Here is a 20,363-nt window from a genome sequence, read left to right as displayed (position 1 = left end):
GTTACTCAAACTACTTTCCAATTGCTTTGATGAGCTGTCTCTGTAAGTTTTTAGAGGTGATGATTAATGCTCCTCTTGTTAAATTCTTCAAATCAAACAACTTCCTCTCGCCCACCAGTGTGGGTTCCGAGAACAGTGTTCCACAATAAACCACTTGATTCGACTTGAAACGTCAATCAGGGAAGCCTTTCTTAAGTGACAACATCTTGTTTCTATATTTTTTACCTTAAGAAAGCTTGTGATATTACGTGAAGGTATGGCATTCTGCGAGACTTCGACTCATATGAGTTGCATGACCTATTTTTGTTAAACCTTTTTTTAATTAACCAGTGATTCCAAGTCCGTGTAGGTTCGACACTTTCTCACAGGGACTTGAAATCTCCCAGGGCTATGTCTTTAGTGTCACACTTTTTATTGCAAAGATTAACTCCATCAGTGGACAACTCCAACTACAGTTGCAAACAGATTCTATGTTGACGACTTCCACATCTCGTGTTAGTCGTCAAGCACAGCAAACGGTTTTACCTTCTCTCTCTCTCTCTAAAATCGCTTTCACGCACTTCTGCCACCAATGGGGTATTCGCTCAGGTCTCGAACTCCATCTTGAAGGAGTTGTGCTTCCTGTGGTCCCCGAGACAAAGTTCTTAGGGCTAAAATGTGACAGTAAGCTGACTTTCATTCACACATCAAGCAGCTACATGTTAAGTGTACAAGGGCACTGAACATTCTCCACGTCCTCTCTTCTACCTCTTGGGGAACAGATTGATGTTCCATGCTAAAGAACTATCATGCTCTCATTTGACTGAAACTGGACCATGGGTCCATGGTCTATGGGTCTGCCAGGACCTTGACCTTGAAGATGTTGAATCCCATTAACCATCTAGGGTTTTGGCTCTTCACAGGGACTTTCTGCACTTTACCAGTTGGTACACTGAGTCTCATGAAATTCCTCTATATCTGTGCCATTTGCAACTGTCTTTATTTACTGTATACTTCAAAACTTCGATCCCTACTACAGCATCCCACCTAGGATTGTGTTTTCCTTCCTCAGTGGGATCATGCTTTTTTCAGAATAAGCAGTCTGCCATTGTTACTTTTGGCCTTAGTAGCCAGGTGTAGTTAGCTGAATTGAGTCTGTCTTCTGATGAAGTTACTGTCTCCAGTGATCATCCCAGCCCACCATGGTCATTTTTCCATCCCCAAATGTGACCTTTCTTTGAAATATCCGAAGAAGGCGAATACTCTCGATTGGAAATACTGTCTTCTATGTGCCAAACGTCTTTCGAACCATCCTTCCAATCCCATTTATACAGATGGTTCGAAATCAGGTGACTCTGTAGGCTCTGCCACGGTTTGTCGTGGTTAGGTGGTTGCACACAGGATCTCCTCTACAGTTTCTGTATTCACTGCCGAATTGTACGCCATTTCTCTTGTCCTGGATCACGTAGAAGCTATGAAGTACACGAATGGTACTATTTATATAGATTCGCTTAGCTCTCTATTCGCCCTGGAATCGTTTCACGTTATTTCTCACCCTGTTTTCGTCGGTATTCAAAATCGACTGGCCCATTTCTAACCAGCTCTTCTAAATACCAGGCCACGCTCGGTATTCTCGGAAAAGAGCTCGCTAACACTGCAGCTAAGTCTGTCACAGCCATGCCTGTCCCATACATGGACTTTGGTCACGTGTTCAAGGCTCGGCTCCGTGCCCGTTGGCAGTCGACTCGGAGTAAGCAACGTGATAATAAGCTTTTTTAGATCAAACCTTCTGTTGCTCTTTGGCTGTTTTGGTTCCGTTAGGACGGAAGAAGGAAGTTCACATTGTTCACAGTTTTTTAACTCATCGTTTTCTTTTATCTGAAACTGATGCACCAATGTGTGGTCACAATAGCCTACATTTTACTGTCGTGCCGTCGTTACGTTAGTATTATGCAGATTTATATCAATGATAGACATGAAAAACTAAAGAAACAAGACTGTTAAAAACTTATTTATAAAAAAGGAATGTGTACCTTCAAAAATTACGAAACAAGATAGGTAGCTTAAAGGGAAAATACAATAAAAAACGTAACACACAAGCTTGAGATTTGTGACATAGTTTTAACATTACTAACTCAAGTTACAAATTCCTATTTTGATTTCATGTCTAACAGCTGCCCAGAGGTGTGTATAAAAAGGATATAAGAGAGATTTACCAAATATATATATAAAAAGATATAAGAGAGATTGGTCAAGCATGTATATAAAAAGGATATAAGAGAAATTGGTCAAACGTATATAAAAAGGATATAAGAGACATTGGCCAAACATGTATATTAAAACGATGTCAGAGATTAACGAACATGTATATAAAAAGGATATCAGAAAGACTGGCCAAACATATACATAGAAAGCCTCAATTGAAGACAGTTTGTGAACGTGTAGAGCGAAATATATACATGAAAGTAATAGCAAAAATTCCAATAACACTAGCATAAGATCACTGATACAAAGTTCAGTAGCCTATGATTATTGTGTTTCTTATTTACGGTCTTTGCAGTTATACTGAACAAAAATATTGCTATTATATTCATTAAAGTATTTGCTGCCATGGTGAATACGAACTGTGCTGTTATGCTAAATAATAACAGGGTTATTATATTAATTTACGTTACGCGTTTATGAATTTATTTGTCCGCGAACTATTCCCACAACAGGAACAAATTTGACAATGATACTCAGAGAGATTAAACTCCTCTCGAAAGATATGCTTACTTGCCGAGCCCAGCATGGCCTAGCGCGTTAAGGCGTGCGCTTCGTAATCTGAGGGTCGCGTGTTCGCGCCCGAGTCGCGCCAAACATGCTGACAATTAATCCCACTATTCGTTGGTAAAAAGAGTAGCCCAAGAGTTGGCGGTGGGTGGTGATGACTAGCTGCCTTCCCTCTAGTCTTACACTACTAAATTAGGGACGGCTAGCACAGATAGCACTCGAGTAGCTTTGTGCGAAATTCCAAAACAAACAAACAAACTTACTTGTTCCTTGAATTTCCCTCAAGGCTACACGAGGGCTATCTACAACAGCCGTTCCTAATTTAGCAGTGTAAAGCTAGAAGGAAGGCAGCTAGTTATCACCATTCACCGTCAACTCTTGGGCTACTATCTTACGAACGAATAGTGGGATTGACTGTCATATTATAAAGCCCTCACGGCTGAAAAGGCGAACATGTTCAGTGTGGCGTGGATTCGAATCCGCGACCCTCAGATTACGAGTCAAGCTCCCTAACCACTTGGTCATACTGGGCCGTGTAGGTAACTGAAGATTTATCTGATCGTAAAAGCAGATATGTGTATATCAACTTGTTTACATCTATACTAGTCCTTTGCAGAGTCTATTGAATTATTAAAATATTGTTTGATTCACTTACACTGGTTAAAACCAAAGATTTAACTGGTCGTTTAAAGAATGTTTTGTTCATCACTACAAAACAGAAACAACCACGAGAAAAAAACACACATTAGATTTCAACTAATGTATATATAAATAAAATGTCTAAAAGTATGTGGACATTCTTCTAGTTATTGGATTCGGCTATTTTAGCCACACCCATTGCTAGCAGGTGCATTAAATTATGCATACAACCATGCAATCTCCACGGACAAATATTGGTGGTAGAATGTGCCGTACTGAAGACTTTCAACGTGGCACTGTCATGGGATATCACTTTTCCAACAAGTCAGGTTGTCAAATTTCTGCCCTGCTAGAAATGCCCCGATCCACTGTAAGTGCTGTTATTGTAAAGTAGAAACGTTTAAGAGTAACAACAGTTCAGCCACAAAGCGGTAGGCCACACAAGCTCACAGAACGGACCGCCGAGTACCGAAGTAGGTAACGCGTAAAAATTGTCTGTTCACAGCTGCAACACTCACTACCGAGTTCCAAACTGTCTGTGGAAGCAACATCAGCACAAGAACTGTTCGTCAGGAGCTTCATGAAATGGGTTTCCGTGGCCAGGCAGTTGAAAACAAGTCTAAGATTACCAAGCACAATGCCAATCGCCGGCTGAAGTGGTGTAAAGCACGTCAACATTGAACTCTGGAGCAATGGAAATGCGTTCTCTGGAGTGATGAATCACGCTTCACTATCTGGCAGCCTGACGGACCAACCTGGGTTTGGCAGATACCAAAAGAATGCTACCTGCCTGAATGCATAGTGACAATTATAAAGTTTTGTGGAGAAGGAATAATGGTCTGGGACTGTTTTTCCATGGTTCGGGCTAGGCTCTTTACTTCCAGTGAAGGGAAACCTTAATGCTACAAAAAACAATAACATTCTAAAAAACTGTATGCTTCCAACTTTGTGGCAACAGTTTGGTGAAGGCCCTTTTTTGTTTCAGCATGACGATGATTCCGTGCACAAAGCGAGGTCCATAAAGACATGGTTTGCCGAGGTTGGTGTTGAAGAACTTGGCTGGCCTCAGAGCCCTGACCTCAGCCCCATCGAACACTTTGGGATGAATTGGAACGCCGACTGCGAGCCAGGCCTTCTCGCCCGACATCAGTGCCTGACCTCGCTAATGCTCTTGTGGCTGAATAGGAGCGAATCCCCGCAGCCATGTTCCAAAGTCCAGTGAAAAACCTTCCCAGAAGAGTGGAGGCTGTTATAGCAGCAAAAGGAGGACCAACGTCATATTAATTCCTATGGTTTTGGAATGAGATGTTAAACAAGCACATATGGGTGTGAAAGTCGGGTGTCACCGTACTTTTGGCTATATAGTGTACATATATATATATACATATACATACACACATATACCTTTGTTATTTAAGCTAGTTATTGGACCGACTCGTAATCCGAGAGTCGCGGTTTCGAATTCCAATCACATCAAACATGCTAGCCCTTTCAGCCGTGGGGGCGTTATAAGTGACGCTCAATCCCACTATTCGTTGGTAAAAGAGTAGCCCAAGAGCTGGCGGTGGGTGGTGATGACTAGCTGCCCTCTCCGTAATTTTGCACTGCTAAATTAAGGATAGCTAGAGCAAATAGCCCTCGTGTAGCTTTGCGCGAAATTCAAAACAAACTAAGCTAGTTATTCAAACTTTGTTTTTGTTCCTTTCATTGTATCTGTTCCTTTTGTGTGTCTTGATATTTTATTATCATTATATTCATCTTCAGTGTTTGTTCTCGCAGGATCTGAAACGTCTGTATTTTGAAGAGAACTAATATTAAGGTGTAGTTAAATCTATATCAAAGTCTTGTTATCAAAAGCCCTAAATTTAGTCTAACACTTTCATTCCCTTTACTACTGGTATGGTTTACAAACTGCATCATTGTAAGTAATTTTAAGATTTTGCTTGTTACAAGATGCAGTGTAAAAAAAAAGATAAAGACATAAAAATTAAACTGATAAATAAAAGTATTGAAATCGCTCATTTTTTATGTAAGATAGTAGGAAACTTTGCCAATAATTTAAAATTAATCGCAAGAGGTTCACAACCAAGTTAATATACAATAGTTTAGGAAAATGTGTTTAAGTATCTGATAGAGTGTGCTTGTTTGTAGCTGAGCTTATAGCTACACAATTGACTACCTGCGCTGTGCCTACTAAAACTGTGTTCTCTGCAGACTTAGCGCTTTGCCACTGGGGATGTATTATAGTCTGACCGCATCGGTGATTTTAGGCTTAAATTGGTAACACTCATTTTCACTTTATAATTAGATAATTTGCAATAAAAGTGATAAAATCATAAAGTTTGCAGATTTTATGTCACTTGCCTACTTCAGACATGGCTTAGCCGTAAATTTGACAGGCGAACTCTCCGAAGATCCACCTTCGGTACACAGCCGCTACAAAAGTCAGTGGTGTTCCTGTCACCGATATTGTCATATCACAGACACTCGTGTTCAGTAATATTACGTTTATAGAAGTATGTAGCTGCTTGTTTCGAATAATAATAGGAATAACAACCAGGTTATTGAAGAAGCCCACGAGAGCGATGATGTTGTCGGTGTGATCAGACAGAGGTTCTAGAAGCGGATTCTGGTGATTTACTTGGTTATTTCTCACCGTGAATTTGATCACGTAATTTGAGAGTAGCGGATTTGAGTCCCCGTTGCACTAAATATGCTCGCCCTTTCAGCCGTGGGGGCGTTATAATGTGACTTTCAATTCCACTATTTGTTGGTAAAAAGAGTAGTTCAAGAGTTGGCGGTGGGTGGTGATGACTAGCTACCATCCCTCTAGTCTTACACTGCTAAATTAGGGACGGCTAGCGCAGATAGCCCTCGTGTAGCTGTGCGTGAAATTCAAAAACCAAAACAAACAATTCCCTCCACTGAAAGGGCGAGCATGTTCAGTGATGGAGAGTCAATTAAATATGACTAAATCGATTTATATGATATGATGAATTCTAGAGGTACTTTAACAGCTTAGAAATACATAAATATCAGGGCCAAAGGTTAATAAAATATATATTAAATCTAAAGTTCTAAACACAAAATTTCCTTTGTCATGTGTATATTGAATAATATTATAGTACGAACTCTTTAATATGTGCATGTTGTACATCCAAACAGCATCATCTTTCGGTCAATATAATAAACATAAAATAGGGAACTTGTTTTATTTTACTATCCTCTTCACCTAGGCCCCTTGGGGCGTTATAATGTTACGATTAATCCCACTATTTGTTGGCAAAAGAGTAATAGTCCAAATGTTAGCGGTGAGTGGTGATAACTAGCTTCATTCCCTCTAGTTTTACACTGCTAAATTAGGGACGGCTAGAGCAGATAGCTCTCGTGTAGATTTACACGAAATAAAAAAAATCTTCTTACCACTCTGCATTTCAAAGTTGGCACACCGAGTTCGAGCCTGTGCGATACAACAAAATACTTTCTGCACTTTAAGCTGTAGGTACATTATAAAAGTAACAATAAAGATATGATGGTAGTTGGCTTTGTCGTTCTCTCTCTATAAATAGAGATATGTCACACTGCAAATACTTCTTCGTTGAAGAAACCAGCGAGGATTCTTAACTCAAGAATGTCAAGTAATCCTTTTCTTTGATAGTTCCTCTTGAGGAATTCAAAATAGCTTAGAGATTAATCTGAATAGGTTTATCCTCAACAGATTTCGATTTCAGGAGGAGTTTGCTATCAAGATGTTCTCAGATTATAGCTTTTTCACTGAATGTAAAAGGGACACGTTTGCCCCAGAAATTTCTCAGACAAAGAATGAAAAAGAGAAAACGGAATACGTGAACAGAATGAGATGGTAATAGTGGAACAGTATTTTAATCGTGGTAGTTTTATAATTGGAACTATTTTGTTTTGTTTATCATTATTTAGATTTTCCATAATATGAGATTAAAATTCACTACCTGTTGACTCCACCTGTGAGGTATACATGACTGTTCATTTTTAGTTTAATACAAGGGTGTTATTTATTTTATAATGTGTGAGCATTAAAGTAAGTTATTATAGAAGAAACAATTAACTAAGGTTAATTTGCTTACATAACTATTTATGAAATATTTGTTGCGCAGTTCAATTTTTGTAACTTGACGTCATGCTACTCAAACATTCTTAATCTTTCTTGTTGTTTTCAGTGAGTATTGTTACACCATAATGCCTCATATTTTATAGAAAGTTCTAGGCCTCAATCGGGCAATATATAGATTACTAAGTTAGTGAAAGTGAAAGTGAAGTTAGAATATTCGATTTTCAGTTTAACTATTAGATCATCCCATAAGTAATGTATGATTTTAGGTTCAGGAAAAGAGTAAAAAGAAAATGTTCAACATTAACGGTAAACCACCAGAAGGAAGAGTAAAGAGAAAATGATATGCACAAAGGTAGTGGTGGCAGAAATAGTGTAAATATTGCAATCAAGCTATATAACCATGTTAACTGATTTTGATAAATAGATACAGAGATTTGAGTGTCTTAGGTTAAAAGATGGTAATCCACTAGAGTTTGTTAAACAATAACAAGTCCTAGAGGGAGAAAAGCGTAGACAGAGAAGAGGGAAGAAAAGAGAAGAAAACGAAAGAGAAAGACTAAAAGAAGAAAAGGGGATGGTGCAAATAGAGGGAATAAAAGTACAAACTGAGATCACAAAGTTCACCCAACAGAAAGACGAAGATCCCAAGAATAATAATAGAATCAAAACAGTCGACCTAAGCTGTCCAGTGTGAATGAATAGAAAAACATCATAAATGCTTTCCTGTCAAAAATGCTCGTCCTTTTAGCAGTGAGGGCGTTTCAACGTGATAGTCATTCCATCTATTCGTTGGTAAAAAAGTAGCCCAAGAGCCAGAGGTAAAAAAATGAGGTTCGTCACAAGAAGCATGTACTATTTCCATGATTAAACAGTGTGTGGATGTTTGGATTACAGAAGAACAATATTTCTGTCCACCCAAACTAACCCGAAGTAATTTACTCTTATAACGTCTAATAGATGGTGCCACTCTCTCTCTTGTTCAAACTGAACAATTTTCAGGAGTTCTGTTCGCATTATCCAAAGCAAATTACTTCAACATTTTTCATGTTTCCGTTTATATCTACTTATGCATAAGTAAACTACTTGCAAAAAAACTTCTAAACTGGTTATTTCTTATTTCAACTTATCCAGTGTGATCTGTTTGTGTAATATTACAAACATGTCCATTTAAAAATAAAGAAGTTGTTGTTTTGAATTACGCACACAGCTACACAATGGGCTATCTGTGCTCTGCCCACCACGGGTATCGAAACCCGGATTTTAGCGTTGTAAGTCCTCAGGCATACCGCTAAACCACTGGGGAGCTAAAAATAAAGTACTTAGTACATGAACTTCTAGTTGTTCACATTTAATTATCCCAAAACGAGTTAATTTAAGGAATTCTGAGTTTTTGTTAACGTTCTTAAATCATCTCTGAGACTATTTATCCAAACTAAACTACTTCCAATACTGTTATATTTATTTTCATTCTCTTAAAGTTATAACACGAATATCATGAATAGCCCTTTTCGATTTGCTAGTATTAATTTTATTTTCTCAGTTTAATACTAACGTGATAAACATTTATCAAGTTATTTTATTAAATAGATTATTTGAATACTCTTATCAACAATAAACTATGTAAAATATGCCTATTAGGTTAACAAGAAAGTAAATAGTACTCTCCAACAAACAAGTAAATAGTACATATAGTTTTGCCTGTTAAACGTTTTGCCAAGAAGAGGTTAACTAGCGAATATGAAAACGGTTAGGTGTATTTTCGAATACCTAAATAGTTGTTTTGTAAATTTCTTGTCTCACGTAGGTTTTAACAGAGCCCACTTTTTCTGGATTACAGCCGACAAAGATTTCTTTCTGATTATAACCTCAGTAGAAAATCAAACTTCAACACAATATAATGTGTAAGAACTCCAAGGAATATTCGTGCTTTTTGTTAAATATCTGTAATATGAGAAAACCATTTCACTGAATCGTCACATGACCACTATATATCCGTTTTTGTGTTTTCTTAGTGCTGAAATTGTGCAACTCTCTGTTATTTACAGTTGTGGTGATCATCAAAAAATATTTAGTGAGGTTCAAAGTGCATAAAATATAAGAAGGATAACTGTTCTGCCATATGTTTATAGCTTGTAACTTGATATCAAGTTAATCTCGCATATCATTGAGTTTTACTAGGTCACAATCCGAGTAATAAACATGTATAAAAACTGAAGAAAATCGGCAGTAGTTCGAAAATTTCAAACTAGATAAAGATAGTAAAGAGTAAAGATAAAGATAGTAAAGAGTAAAGATAAAGATAGTAATGAGCCTCAGAACGAGTTGCTTTTAAAAAAAATGTGTCGAAAAACAGGACGTTGGAAAACAACTTATTCAAGGTTGTTCTCTTTAAATAAAAAAGAAGTACAAATTTCTTTTGCCGCTTTTAATGTCCACCAGGTCACGAACATAGCGTGAATTTATACTAACGTTCGGAAGTCTATAAATCAAAACTGTTTTACATATAAAAAATTAAGAAAAATTGATAGAATACAAATCCAATATCTGTGAGCCAAAAAAAAAATACAAACAACTAATAATGATAATAAAATACAGAAAAATGGTGTTTATAATACGTTTTATACTTTATTGGGTCAAAATAACGACACTACTGTTTATCACAGTGCATTTTACTTATATCATTCTAAACCATAACTGATTCAACAGGAATACGAACACTTACATTTGTCGGTGTGTTTGTTACTAGCGTCACCAAATACCATGATTGTTTGTTTGTTTCTGAATTTTTCGCAAAGCTACTCAAGGGCTGTCTACGCTAGCCGTCCCTACTTTTGCAGTGTAAGACTAGATGGAAGGCAGCTAATCATCAGTACCCACCGCCAATTCTTGGGCTACTCCTTTACCAACGAATAGTGGGATTGACCGTAACATTATAAGCACCCACGGCTGAAAAGGTGAGCATGTTTGGTGCGACAGGGATTCGAACCCGCGACCCTCAGCTTACGAGTCAAACCCACCTGGCCATGTCGGACCTCCAGATACCATGACTGAAACAACATTCGCTTTTTATCGTAGTGTTTCATTATTATTATAAGCAAATACCAGAGGTAATAAGTTTTGTGATGACCAAAATTACTGTTTATCCTTGTTTGTTAGTGCTATTAACAAGTATCAGATCTGGTTATGAAAATATTTTGTAACTTGTCAACGAAGAAACAAAGAAAAGAAAGGAATAACATTATGCTTTATTTCAGAAATGAAAGTTCTTTTTGTAAAATAGACAGAGAAACCGATAAATTGGGGATTGTTCAAAACGTTGGATAAAAACAGAGTACAGACATATAGCTTATGCCCAATAACTTAAGTCGATTCTCTAATAAACTACCTAAAGGTACTTTATGCCTTAAATCCACGAACTAAAACCTACAACCTGAGAAAATCCCAGATTTACATTCAGCTTTTCTTATTTCTTTTATTTATTTATTACACTATGTAAAACAAATTTTGTTCCTGGATAATATGTGTTATTTCTCAATTGCTTATATTGTAAAAGTACAGAAAATGGCCATTATTCCCTTTAAACTTTGCTTTTGTGACCTGGATAGTGAAATTTAGAAATTATCCTATTTTCTATGTAAAAAGGGGCAAATTTGCACATTTTCATTTACACAAGGTCTGAATAAAACAACATATGAATCAAGATTTATATGTATTTATACTAAAGTTATACAAAAATGTTTAGAAGTGAGTAGTTTTTCGAGATTTCCGACTGTAATATAAATCGCTTTCACGTATCAGCCCCCAAATGTAGTTTCCCATCAAGTTTTTGTTCTACGCTCCCAGGTCACAAAATCAAAGTTGAAGAGAAAAAATAGGTCTTTTCCATTTACTTTAGGCATACGCAATTGGGAATAACACTTTCTGCCCAGAAACAAGAAAAAGTAAAAATTTTGTTACATAGTGTTATTCTTTTAGTACGACGTTTCAATCTCTAGTGCAGTTGTTGTCAAGTGATCAAAAATTGAAATAAAACTTACATGATAATTGTAATATATCTGATCGCCAGTTGAACAATATTTCTATTATTGATATTTTCAGTCGTAATCTCAAAAAACTTCACGATTTTTCAATCTGTTTAATGGGCCTGGCATGGTCTAGCGCGTTAAGGCGTGCGCTTCGTAATCTGAGGGTCGCGCCAAACATGCTCGCCCTCCCAACCGTGGGGGCGTTATAATGTGACGGTCAATCCCACTTTTCGGTAGTAAAAGAGTAGCCCAAGAGTTGGCGGTGGGTGGTGATGACTAGCTGCCTTCCCTCTAGTCTTACACTGCTAAATTAGCAGCAGCACCAGGTGTTAAATACAAACTCTTTATTAATATGAAAAATTAAAACCGGGGTAATTATGATATAGTTATGGTAATTTTCAAAATATCGTCGTATTCTATAAAATGTTCAATTCTAAGAATGGTATTAAGTAGTGTGTTGAATCTATCACAGAAATAAATAGACTTAATGTTCGAAACGCGAAAGGAGAAACCTCCTTTGTGAAATATTGAGAATAAGTTTATAAGCTCTGTCCACAAAGTAGTGTAAACAAATTCTATTGTATCTAATGCTTTGTGATGTTTATCGTTAAACACAAAGCTGCACAATGAGCTATCTGTGCTCTACTTATCAAGGACATCGAAACCCGATTTTAAGCTGTAACGTTAGGCAGGCCGAGTAGCTGGTTCGGCTTAACCACTGGAGCTTCGACTAATACTACTTGTTACAAGACTTAATTAATTTAAGTGAGGATACGGTGGGCGAATGAAGCACATAAGCACTAACTCGAGGGTTTATTGTTAAAGTAAAGACGTTTGAGACGACGATTTCAAGAATACTTCTTTTATTAACATTTTCGTATTCTCAATGGTTACACCCAATATACGTCTTCTCAATTAAGTTACCTTTTCCTCTTTAATTAATACTTGTACTAAATAATAATTTAACTCTGTACTACTTAATATGATAACCAAAGCTTATGAATAATGGCATTACAAAGCGTTCAGGCGAGAAACAGTCGGTTGTCTCAATGCGGTAATGGACATGTTGAAGTAGTGTAGAAAATTTGTCTGTAATATAAAGGTAACCTCTTTCTCAGGAGAGAGTGCTCACGTTTCGGCTGTTACATGAGGTTTTATTCGAATTTTCCTTAGTATCCTTGTGGTTTACCAAATAGTATGCACAACTAGCACAAGTAGTTCCGATACTTAATTGGTCACTTCTATTATGACCGTGTGCAACAGCTAACAACAAAAACAATTCTGGTTATCCATTAGTCACAAAGCAGAGAACAACATTTCGACCTTTTTAGGTATGTTTATTGGTACGTTTACACTCTAAGATATGCGCCCGGCAATGGTCAGTTGCAAACTTTCTATTCGTTAACCTAAAGATGACCTAATAAGGTGGAAACGTTGTTCTCTGCTTTAGTTTGGTAAAAGTGTTAATACCCATACCAGCCGTCCTGAGATAAAGTTTTGAATTTTGTTGTGAATGACAATTCTTGTCTTATGTTATATTATTAATACTTTGTTTTGTTTTTTATATTATTTCATCATTGTTATATAGTGCTGTATTTATCAACTAGATCAATATAATGTAATTTATAGTATTGGACACTTTTATATATCATAGGCAACGGAGAAAGCTCTTAAGCTTAAGGGTTTAAGCGCCACCTGTAGGAATATTCTTGTGCTTTTAAGCCTCTCTACAAAGTATTTTGTCATTCTTTTTTCGTGCATGTAATCGCATATGTTAAGGATAGTTTCTGTAATTTGGCTCTGAAAATACAGAGACGAAAAGGTACCTCCGCCGTCTGGACCTCATGGCCCTGCCCCATGTTTGTTTCTACTAACACAATAACAAATTGATAAAATACAAAAATATTGAGCTTGTGTAAAATTAGTAGCCTGTAGTAAAGAATAGGTAAGAGAATGATTATACAAATAAGATACACTACATACCTAACGTACCCTCCTTGAACAAGAATCATGTTTAGTAAACAAGTCAAAATTAAAGTGTAACGAAGCTGTAGCAGATCCTTTCATACACAGAAACAAAATAATGAATTTAAAAGCAAATAAAATCCTAAATATTCGATAAGGAAGATTTTTTTCTGTTGATAGATTAAAAAGATTAAGTTATCAAATTTACAAACCTGGCATTTTATAGCAAACCGTAAGAACTGTTTCTTTAGAAAATGAGATGAAATCATAGGTACTTGAGAGTAGATTTAGGCGGTATTTTCATGATACCAGAAGACTTATTAGGAACTCCAACAAGCTTGGAGGAAGCCCCTGGTAGTCTTAACAAGAGACTCGATGGGTGCCAACATTTCTGACAGCTTTGTTATTTAGGCTTTCTGGATTCAAGATGGTTACATTTCGTCATATGTCGACAATTAACTTTGTTAGAGCTTAATTTGGAATACACTAAATTTCAGTCATGAAAGAAAAATTCATAAAAACAAGTAATAGCAACATTTTGTAAATGTAAAATGAAGTAGGGATAACAGTGCCAAAAAAAGAATGCAAACGTAATTATAGGAATGATACAGCTATACATTTTTATATGTTGTTTGCATATCGTAGGTTCCTCAACATTAAGTCCCAAAAAGTCAAGATTATCGTGAGCAATATATAATATCAGTGTTTAGGGTCATTCTACACGTGCAGAGAATAAACTGATAAACTGTTATCATTTTAACAATATATATTACCATTGAGTTATAAACATAAAACAAATGTTCACTTCATCATCCAAATTCAATGAATCGGTTTTACAAAAAAGAGAAAGGAAACAAGTAATTTAAACAAATGTATAGACACAAAGTCAGGATGAATACACAAACCACACAAAAATCACAACTTACGTGGCCAAGTGTTTTCAAAAATAATTTTTATCTACAACTAAATGTTGAATTCATGCAGCTGACAGAAATAACCACAACTATTCAGCCACTGTACGATTGACTCAATACTTACTGGCTAGTTAAGGTGGAATGTTTGTATGGTTTTGTGTATTCGTCCCTTCCTTGTTTCTTCATCATTTGTCATTGCTATATCATGCTTAAGTTTTGCAAAATTTTGTTTATTACATGTGAAAAATCTTAACAATACACAAACAGTTCGTTACATTTGTTTCATGAAACTCTATTTCGGTGAATGCCTTATAGGAATTCCCACAAAAGAGACGTGAATAAACCCGAACTTCAACAATAGAGAAGTTGTGGTGTTAGTATGAAGCAGAAGCCCCAGGTAGTTCAAGCCTAAAGAGGATATCAGTGATAGGCAAGCCATGTTTGGTGATACCTAAAGAAATTATCTACAACAGATAAACTATACACATCGTGAAAAATTATTTTCAAAACAATTCATGCTTGAAGATATAGTTTAAGATGGAACACTAGGGATCGGATGATTCTTACAAATCTCTACAATAAAAAAATCCTATTGTAGGTAAAACAATAAAACATGAAGTGTCAGATCATTGTTTGTAGAAAACATTCACAAGAAGATTACTGTTAGCCAAACATGATGGAATCTCCCATAATTGTTACATGGAGAAGAAAGACAAAACAAAGCAGATGCAATAAAATAAAATAAGATACAATAAAATAAATGAACCATATACTGTTAGTCCCGGAAATTAAAATTCTAAGAAGTTTATGTCTGAAGAGAAAAAGCCCTTGACAACAAATGCATCATGTTCATCGCAAGCGATAAAGGTCCAAGCATTTTACACATGAAAAAATTCTGCACATCCTATAAATGTTGCTGTATTGTGAAAAATGATGTCCCAAGTGAGCCACCACAACAGACGAGTTATTCTCTCACTCCCGGGTAATGCTGATTAAAGAAAAACTACAAGGTAAGTGAGCCATGTTTAATGAAAGCTGAATGTTGCTTCCTGAATAAAACATCCAAGATGAATATCTGATATTAATCATTGAAGAAGAAATCCTGGGCAGTTCATGCATGAAGTGAACGCCGATGATTTTAGATCTGAAAGACGAAACCATAGGAAGTTGGTATATGAAGAAACCCAATACAACAGATAAATCAAGTTAACTGAGAACGGTAAAGTTACTAAAGGTTTATGCCTGAAATGAGCCTCCACGCTAAATAAAACGTGCTGTAGTCGTGTTAAGATGAAGCCCCGGGAAGTCGATGCCAGAAAAAGTCGTTCAAAGCTAATTAATCGAGTAGTCTAAAAGGTAGAATCTCAGAAAGTACATGTTTGAAGATAACTTTCATAACAGAAGCGTCGTGTTGCCAGTTCTAACTAAAACATGAGACACTTAATGCGTCAAGTAAAGTTTTACACTACTGATACCATGTTAGTCATAGAATATGAAACAGGAGAGAGGTGGTATAAATAAATGCATTAAAAATCATTTTAAAAGTATCCATAAGGTAACCAAAAACTGTCATGTCATAGTATAAGACCTGGGTTGTGGGTGTTGGTCACTTCCTCCATGTGTTTGATAATCATGGGTGGCCTTACCAATTACAAACAATGATGTGTTTTGTAAAACATGGTGTACACAGCTGTGCAAAAACACTATTTTTTTCGTTTTTATTTTATTATTCTCACTACAATCTGCTTCTAGTGTTTCACCACTTTAATAATATGGCAGGTTATTTACTTGAGTCCGTTTTTGATTATTATTTGTGTATACAATTCCATATGAAACTTCTAGCGCCAAATCTAGTAAGTTTTATTTATATAACAGAGAACCAACTATCATTGTGCTAAACCCCACGTAAGAAACGGGTTAAATCATGTTTTGTTTTCCAGATACTGTGTGCTACATACAACATTACTGTTTTTATATTGATGTTTCTTATTTGAAAATGGCTCAAATACACACTGATATTTTTAATGTAATATCGAGATGCTGGCTTAATGGACTTCATTCTCTTATCCATATTCAGTTTCGCCTACATTACATACAAATAAACAGTAGATTCGTTAATGCGTTTGATGCCTTTATTGATAAAAATAGTATTAATCAGATATAAACATGAAGAGGCTCATTTGTACATTCAAAAACTCAAGTGCATCTTGACAAGCTGTATGGAGAAAACATAGACATGAATCCACACCTTTAAATTTTTTATGCTAAACGTTATCATGATAACAACTCTATTTGCATTTCAGTCATGTACAAAGAGACTGTATCTTAAAGCATTTAGAAACATTCTACGATGGCTGAACATGTATGAACAAAAAATTACCCAAATTGATTCTAATGTATCTCTTCGTTGTTGTTTTGAATTAAGCACAAAGCTAAACAATGGGCTATCTGTGTTCTGCCCACCACGGGTATCGAAAACCGGTTTTTAGCGTTGTAAGTCCGCAGACATACCGCTGAGCCACTGGGGGGCGTATCTCTTTGACATGTCAAGTTTAGTAAAAACAAAACTATTCTTGTCTTTCAGGAGTTCCGATATCGCAAACATATGATCAAACATACATCAAACCACGTTCTAGATATTTTTATTAACAAGTTGCGGAAAATCACCATGTGGGATTTACACAAAATGTTTCAACCAAAGACACCTAAAGCCTTACTTTCGGTGACTATTCACACCTTATGTTTTTACATTTTTATAAATTATTGGCCTTTTTGAGTTTCATATCTGCTTTTGAATCTTTGTTGGTTTATAACTTGATTTATTTTTATCTTGTATAACCTATAACTTTTGTATTTTTACAACTTATATGTTTAATACATTTATAGGTGTTGTGTGTGTTTTCTTATAGCAAAGCCACATCGGGCTATCTGCTGAGCCTACCGAGGGGAATCGGACCCCTAATTTTAGCGTGGTAAATCCGTAGACTTACCGCTCTACTAGCGGGGGGGGAGCAGAATATAGGTGTTGTTCCATTTAGTGAAGTTATCTTTTCAGTCTTGAAATCGAAAATTTGTATATGAAAATTCAGTTCTGAAGGTGTATTTTTGTCGAAGTGGTCTATCTTACCCAAACCCTTATTTATTAAGACGGTTGAGTATAAGAACCAAAATTTTTAATCTATTTGAACAGCATGTTAGGTATTGAATTAAATTGATAAAGCTAAAGATTTAACATTCAATAACACAGAGTAAATTAAAAGAGTAGCCCAAGAGTTGGCAGTGGGTGGTGATGACTAGCTGCCTTTCTTACACTGTTAAATTAGGGACGGCTAACGCAGATAGCACTCGTGTAGCTTTACGCGAAGTTCAAAACAAATCAAACCTTTTAATTAGAGAAACTATTTTTCTATCTAACAGCTTTGGACTACAAAATTACTTTTTACTACATAATTTAACAGTACCGACCACCCATGACACAGATGACCTGAAAGTGTCAATTATTTCAGGAGCTGTTCCATAGAATTCACTGGCATCAAAAACAACTGATGACAAAGTTGAAAAAACAGATGACAAAATGGCTGAAGTTTGTTTCTGAGCGTGATGGATGGAGAAGTGTAAGGGGTGAAAAACAAAAAACACTAGTATAACATAATGATAATGCTATACGTAATGTAGGGTTTCACTGGTACTGGACGTTATGAAATTTTGAGAAATGAAGGTTTGTTTATTTTTCTATACCATGTACATTGTTCTTTCTTTCATTTTTCACAGACAACACATGAATATCTGGTAACAAAAAATGTAGTATACAACAACTTTTCCATACAAAACATGTCATATTTTTGTATTAATTTGTTATAACTTATAGAACAAGCTGAAACAATAATAAATTAAACAAAAGAGGCTGCACTAATTGAAAAGACCCTGAGGTACAAAGTATAATGTGGGATTATAAAATGTACCCTAGGTTTTTAAGCAAGTAATAGGTTTGGTTTGGTTTGAATTTCGCGCAAAGCTACTTGAGAGCAAGTCGCCGTCCCTAATTTAGCAGTGTAAGACTAGAGGGAAGGCAGATAGTCATCACCACTCACTGCCAACTCTTGGGCTGTTCTTTTACCAAGAAAAAGTAGGATTGACCGTCACATTATAACATCCCCACGGTTGAAAGGGCGAGCATGTTTTGTGTAACGGGGATTCAAACCTGTGACCCTCGGACTGGGAGCCGACTACCTTAACTACCTGGCATGTTGGACCGAGAAGTTACACGAGTTCCAACGGGAGCTAACTATTCTACTTGTGTAGCAAATCTATATCTTGACTATTATGAGAATATATTTATTGGAAACTACACAACTCCAGATATTTTAACTTTAACTTACAGATATATAGATGATTTAATTAATATAAATAATATTGAAATAAATAATTTTATGAACACTATTTATCCAGCAGAATTAGAAATTGAAAATACTTCGATATCTAATACGGAAGTACATTGTTTAGATTTAGAACTTCAAATAATTGATAAGGATATCAATATAAATATTTTTGATAAAAGAAAATATTTTGTCCTTCCAATTTATAGTTTTAAATAGTAATGTACCATACCCATCTGTTATAAGCATTATAACTTTGCAATTATTCAGATATTGTAAAATTTGTAATAAATTACGATATTTTATCAGTAATGTTGAAATACTGACACAAAAATTAATAGCCAATGGATTTAATAAACAAACTTCAAATAAAAGTATTAAACTATTCTGTAACAAATATAATAATGTATTAAATGGATATAAAAAATTAAAATTTGAGAAATTTTACTTAAAATTTCTAATAACTATTTTTAGCTAAGAATAAGGTCATTTAACAACTTGGCACTACTTTATGTGGACGTACACCTTGCTGAATTTAAAGACTTGTTTAGAGCATGATAATCACAGTGGACTAAATAAGTGGGAGGTGTTGATGACCATTCGGTCATCACCTTTAAAACTGCCTCATAACGCAATAGCGTCAGAACTACAGAAATATCGGGAATTGTGAACAAAGTGAAACACGAGTGCCACCAGACACGCCCTAATATTTTCACTGGTAACAGAAGGGTGTGTCTTAATATGAAGACACCTGTTCTAAACTTCTGTAAATTAAAGGTTTTTCATGTTATGGTGAACTACCCTGGCATGCGACGCATGTGTCGTTGTTGTGGCCTTGAGGGCCACCTGTCTGCAAATTGGGACATTCCACAGTGCAATAAGTGCCATGTATATGAACACATACGCGACAGATTCTTAGTGAAATGCTCCTCCTGTGATGGCGATCATACGTCATCACTCTGCCCGCGACACGTAACATCATACACAGCCAAGGTCGCGGGTAAGAGGATCAAGCCATCACAGCATGGCCAGTCTTTCTCGGAGCAGTACTTGGCACTGGCGGAGGGGGTAACTCGGACCTCCTTGCTACCCCGGGATGGTGTTGGGGCCTCTGAGGAGGCTCAGGCTTCTTCACTGTCCCGAGAGGAGGTTGAGGCATGTGAGGGGGCTCAGACTTCTCAGTTAGTTCACAATGAGGTTGGGGGCTCAAATCTCTTTGCCTGCTCAGGAGGAAGTTGGGGCCTCTGAGAAGGCTCAGGCCCCTTCAACAGCTCTAGTTCCCGAGGCAGTTCATACCTCCTTGTTAGGTTGAGAGGAGGTTCCTGTCTCTTTTGGGACTCAAACCTCCCTGCAGGTCCAGGGGAAGATCGAGCCCACCTTGGTCGAGGGTAAAGATTCTACACCAATGCAGAATGAGCTGCCTTTGCCATCCTTTTTTATGGAGGACATGTTCTCCCAGCAATATTTGGAGAATTTTCCAAGTCTTTTGAGTCTTCCAGGTTCATCATCGGAGCAGCGAACATTTACAGTCTGATAAAGTCACTAGATCCCAGAAATGTTACTAAGTTTCCACTGTGTAAGGCACGAGAGATGTCTTAAAAAC

At 36.4% G+C, this 20,363-nt stretch overlaps 1 pseudogene; it reads right to left on the bottom strand.

Moving 5' to 3' along the window:
* LOC143232584 (melanopsin-like) overlaps window positions 1-19,919 on the bottom strand; it is a 35,650-nt pseudogene extending 15,731 nt beyond the window's left edge.
* Between the last annotated feature and the right edge of the window lie 444 nt (window positions 19,920-20,363).

This window comes from Tachypleus tridentatus, chromosome 1 (assembly GCF_004210375.1).
Source record: "Tachypleus tridentatus isolate NWPU-2018 chromosome 1, ASM421037v1, whole genome shotgun sequence".
NCBI lineage: Eukaryota > Metazoa > Arthropoda > Merostomata > Xiphosura > Limulidae > Tachypleus > Tachypleus tridentatus.
This window is presented reverse-complemented; position numbering and strand designations above follow the sequence as displayed.